The 5523-nt window shown below is 48.1% G+C and overlaps 1 protein-coding gene across 2 annotated transcripts in view; it reads left to right on the plus strand.

Moving 5' to 3' along the window:
- The first annotated feature begins 1575 nt into the window (after positions 1-1575).
- LOC102385016 (zinc finger protein RFP-like) overlaps positions 1576-5523 on the plus strand; it is a 16791-nt gene continuing 12843 nt past the window's right edge. For both annotated transcript variants that reach the window (XM_014518370.2, XM_025199872.1), the window contains exons 1-2: positions 1576-1899; positions 2566-2653. The gene's annotated coding sequence lies outside the window, so the exon portion shown is untranslated. The remainder of the gene's footprint in view (positions 1900-2565; positions 2654-5523) is intronic.

The raw sequence follows: 5523 nt of genomic DNA on the forward strand, positions 1-5523 counted from the left end.
GTTTAATCCAAATCTGGCCAGAAATGAGAAAGTTATAGCATGTTTCAACCCCCCTACCCCACCCCACAGTATATCCTATGGGTAAAACATCGAAAGAGGGTTGAAACGGCAAAACGTTTCGCCGGAACGAAACAGAACAGCTGTTTTGATTCAAAACAAAAGTTGAAACGAAACACTGTTCTGTCGAAACGGAACGCTTCCATTTCACACAGCCCTAGTCCTCCCCAGGGAGAAACACTCCCAAATGCAGCTCCAAGTTGATCTCATTTCTACCACAAAACAAAACGTGTATACAACCTCTAAGCTTTAACCACTTGTTTTACCAGATGAGCATAGGTTCAGAAGTGAGTTGCTGTAGACTGAGAACACAGTTTCTGGCCGGCCTGCATCTTACAGTGCTAAGAACAATCAGCTACAAACTCCACACCTCTCTGAACCAGTTAGTCTCTAAGGTGTGTGACCCTGCCTTGCCTTCTGCCTGTCTTCGGACTAACATGGCTAACTACTTCTCAGATGAGGAACAGAGATCAAAGATCCAAACAATTCAAAAAGAATCAGATGAGAAAGTGAGTAAGAAACACAAAGCAGGTTTCAAATTTTCCTCTGGACAGAACCAACCCTTGCTGTGTAATTCTCAAAGGTATCTGTGACTTCCCTAGGGGTACAAGGTAGGCAGTCACTGACCAGTTTCAGGTTGTCTCTGTTGATCTACTGAAGAGGAGACCATATTGTGCTGGAAGGACCTGAGTACCCTACTCTGGTGCAGGGATTTTGAAGACCCGAGCCGCCACGATCTGACCCAACACTGAGAACTCTGCACTGCACCCAGGCCACAGACCATCTTGTTCCTGGGAGGTGCACATGTTTGTGGAAGGAACGTGTGATTTCATTTGTACCTTATTCAGCTGATTTTTCACATGATAAATGAAAAGTCTGAAACTGAAAATTCTCAGAAGGAAACATAACAATCCTGGAGGCTGTTCTTGGAAAAATAAGTTGTGTGTGTAGTGTTGCTTTTTCATTGAATGTGATTTTTTTTTTTTTTTTTTTGCTGAGAAGTTTCTGTTTTTATTAAATCTTTCTGACCCCATCCTCATTCCCCTTCTCATTTCCACAACTCACCCCCACCTCCCATTAGCCACCTCTTCACCCTCCCATATCTAATCCCATCCCATGCCAGTGGCCTCTCTCCCACCATAGATTTCCTCAGACAGACTCAACCTCACCTAGCTCTGAATTTCCTCCTCTCTGCGCCCTGTGTCTGGTATCAAATCTCTTTCTTCAGCCCTGACTCGGATTGATGTTGGAGCTGCAGTTTTCTCATTTACACAGAGTTAAACATTTTCTGCAGTGCCTCAAGGGGCTGTAACTTTGCCCATGGACTCCTCCTAGGGCAGCAAAAACAGCTGGAAATGTGGGCAGAAATCGAAAGCCCCTTGGGTGCTTTATTCTTTGTTCAGAAACCAAAGCTAACCCTATTCTGCTCTCCCCTCAGAGCCATGGCCACAAAGGGACCCTGAAGGAAGTCTCCAGGATGAAGTGACCTACTCCATCTGCCTGGAGTTTTTCAAGGATCCTGTGATTTTAAGCTGTACGCACAACTGCTGCCGAGCCTGCATCGATCAGTGTTGTGGGGAGGGTTGGACACCGACATCTCCTGCCCTAGATGCAGTCAGACCTTTCTCCATGGCAATTCTGAACCCACTGGGAGGCTGGCAAGTGTTACAGAAATAGCCCAGCAGCAGTGTGCTGGCAGGGAGCAAGTGTGAGGAGCCTGGGAAGGCTCTGAAGCTCTTCTGGGAAGCAGAGCAAATACTGATGTGCTCCATCTGTCCAGAGTCCCAGGCACACTGAGCTCACACTGTGGTTCCCATCCAGGGGGCTGCCCAGCAGTGCAAGGTAAGGAGGAGCTGGAGGGTGGTGAGGGAGGCAAACTGAACAGCTAGCATTAACGCTTCCTATACTGCTGGATCTTTCTCTCCTATAGCTATGACTACAACTTTAGCACTGCACTCAGTGTGATTTCTATGGAAGAGCTTGAATGTGCCGGTGCATACACGCACACATGCTAAGGCAACAGTCATTTGCGGATCAATTTAATTTAATCATTTAATTTATGTTAAATGACATTTATGTTAATTATTTATGTTAAAAACGGATGTGTTTGGAGACACCTGTGTGAATGTTATATTAGTAAGAGGCCTGGAAATGTCTCTATATAGTGAGGATTGCATTTTAAAACAAGCTAAAAGTAATGTATGGCCTGAAGCTGGTTCCTTATTCTTCCCAGATCGCTATTTGTCATAGCCGTTCCATATTTGCAGGTTGTGAATCCTTATTCAAAAACCAAATGAAATAAAATAGATGTTGATCATCTTTAACATTCCTGTGATCGAGCTAATGTGCAAATGCAATGAGTGCAAAATGCTGGGACTGCATATACTTGAGCATGCCCAGCCCACTCACTCCTTCTTTCACTACAGAGTTTACTTGTATAAAATGATAGGGGTAGGTCATTGTTCCCTTCCCAAAGGCCAACTCGCTCAACAACTTTCCTTCCCTTAGGAACAAATTCAGCCTTAGTTGGAGATTCTGAGGGAAGAGAGAAAAAGGCTTGAGGGGGAAGAAAAGTTGGAGACACCAGGAATATCAGGTTGGTGCTTATGGTTACTGGTGGTCAGGACAGCCAGGGGAGGAAAGGAGGGGATGTCTCCTTCTCTGTGTGTTCTGGTGAAACTGTGCACACTGTTTTTTGACTGTGTGTTGCTGTGTGTGGTGGCAGGTGCCTCTGGGGAGCTGCTGGGCTGGTTTGAGTTTAAGCTACTGTTAATGCGCAGCTGAGAACCAGGCGCTGAGGATTTCAACTGAGGTGGTTGAACTTAGGTCCCCAGTGGCCGCAAGACTGCAGCAGGCTACAGGTTCAGAGTCTGAGGGAGATAGGGCTGGAAAGGGCCAAGTGGTAACTGGAGGCCAGACTTGGAGTCCAGCAATGCCAAGAATGGAAGGGGGAAGAGGTGATAAGGGACCCTGGGATGTACAGGAGGAACTGGATGGGCTGGAGGCACTGCTAGGCTTCAGGGGTCAGGACAGCTTTCAGATCTAGGGATTAAAGTTAGGTCCCCAGAGGTTGAAGCAAAAGAAGGTGTTAGTGTAGCAGGCACTGGGAATCAGTGAATGAGCTGTGGGAGGCTGGAAGCTCCCATCAGCAGTGGATTTCTCTGCCAGTCACCACCAAGGGGCAGGACTGCCACAAAATGACTGTGGAATGAGAACTTTATGCCATGATCAACCCACAAAACTTGGTAGGTCCTGCCATGTTTTAATAGATCCCTGCAACCTATAGGCTCTTGCACCAATTCACTGACACTGCCAGTTCCTCCGTTCCTCTTGGTGAGATTCTGTTTGTCCCCATTTCTGTTCTGAAATCACTTTGCATGGCTGGCTGCCTTATACAGCTCCAACTTAGCTATGCAACCAACTTCTGTGGCGACTGAGCATGCTCGGAAGGGGTTGGAGATACACCTCAGGCTTGCAGAGACCACTTCCACCTCTCACATCTGGAGGCATCTAGGGAAGAATTCCAATATCTCCAATAACCCCAGGAGTGGTGCATAAATGCCACTTTTCTAGTACTGTTCCTGATGTTATAGTAATGATGGTCTTGGAATTACAGAAGAGGCAAGGCTTTCTTAGGGTGATTATCTTTTATTAGACCAACTGCATAGTTGGGATGGAGTTAGACAAGCTTTTAAATGCAAGACATTCTTCATCAGGTCATTCTTTCTAGTAAGTGTTTAAGTGTGATTCTACCTCCCTGCTGCTTCTGAATGTTACTGTATGTACACACATGTGATTTCCACAGCTAAGAGCGTTTCTACTAAGTACCCATCCCTGTTTAAACACTTGGGGGCCAGAATAAGGTAATTGTGCAGCTCCTGAACTCCTCAGCAGCCTCACTGGACCTGCAGCCCACAAAAGGACTCAGTGTAAGGGACTGGGATCACAGGCAGTTTTGTCTAATGGTTAGGCCACTGAGGGATAGCAGGGCCCAGGGGCTTGGTCAGAGTTCAGGATACAAATGACCAGATCCGGAGGGAAACCAGGGGCAGACTCCACAACTCAGGCTACAGTCTTAGTCCAGGAATCAGATACCAAATCCAAGAGAGAATCCACAGGTCGAAGTTTGACAACAGAGCCAAGTAAAATGAGGAACCAGGAAATAGGGCCGTGGGGAAATCCCTAATTAGAGTCTGGTAACAGAGCCAAGACCACTGCCAGGAATTGGGAAAGCCGCACCAGGAAGCTAGCCTAAGCAGAATAGGGTCAGAAACATTGCTGACACGGTACTTGGTGTCACCACTGGAGCTAAATGCATGGGTAGCCTTCTAAACACACAGTCAGGAAGCTGGTATCTGGGGCCAGATTGTCATTTTGCCAGCCAGAGATTCAAGACAGGTGTGGAGGCCTTAGGCAGTTAACTCAGACTGGGCCACCTGATTGGGGTCCCTGACACTCAGTGGTCATGGCCAGCAGTAGGGGAGGCATCAAGTGGCCAAGCAAGCACAGCTGAGCTAGGCAGCATTAGGAAAGGCTACTCCCGAGAGTGGACTTTGGTGAGACTGAGTAGTGTTAGGTTCAGGACCGGCACGTTATTTGTAGGGCCCAAGGGTGCCTGGCTCCAAGTTAGGGGCTAGACAGAGACTTAATGGCAAACAGGCAAGGCTAGTAGCAATCCAGGAAGACAGCTAGGGAGAAGAAGCAGGGGGCACCAGGAGCAGGAAGCTGGGAACAAGCCCCAGTGGCAACTGTAGGTGGATGAACAGTGGTCCAGGGAGAAGGGTGGGAGGACCAAGGGAGGACTGACTGCAGGGAGACCAGGGAGCAGTTTTCAACATAAGCAGGAACCCAAGAGTTGCACCTGATAGAAGCTACTGTATATGCAGTAGGAGCCCCAGCTTTGGCACTAACAAGCTGCAAGAGCCTGGGCAGTGCCAGGAACGTGTCCAGAGAATGGCAACAGCTTGCAGCTAAGAGCCCCATTTGAGCTTGGAAGCCTTCCTCAACCACATCTGCCTCCATGGCTACTGCCTGTGGGTAGGGGCTGAGGTGTGTCTCAGGTACAGCCCATCTCCAGAAGCCCTCTGGAAGGAGGATGTATTGCATGAGCCCCAGGGACTGAGCAGCCTTGCCTCTGCCCCACGGCTGGAGAGATGTCCAGCATATAGGAGTTCTCCCTGTGAGAGAATGTTGTTTGCAGAGAGCAGCACTGGGGGTTGGGGCGGGGGAGCAGGAGAATCTCTTTGCCAGGACTCATATAATTTAAGATTATTTTCTTTCAACTGCAGGAGTGCCTGTGGTTGGGGGCACTAATTAAGTGGAAGGTATGGACAGGGCTGCAGGAGGAAGACATTTCAGAGCTGGATGGCATTACTATATGAGAGGGTAGATACAGGTTAGATTCTTCCACCTGTGGACTAGACACCCTTGTATATGTATAATGGGGACATTTATGTGTCGCTGGAG

The sequence above is a fragment of the Alligator sinensis genome, unplaced genomic scaffold (genome assembly GCF_000455745.1).
Source record: "Alligator sinensis unplaced genomic scaffold, ASM45574v1 scaffold1097_1, whole genome shotgun sequence".
NCBI classification, from domain to species: Eukaryota; Metazoa; Chordata; order Crocodylia; family Alligatoridae; genus Alligator; species Alligator sinensis.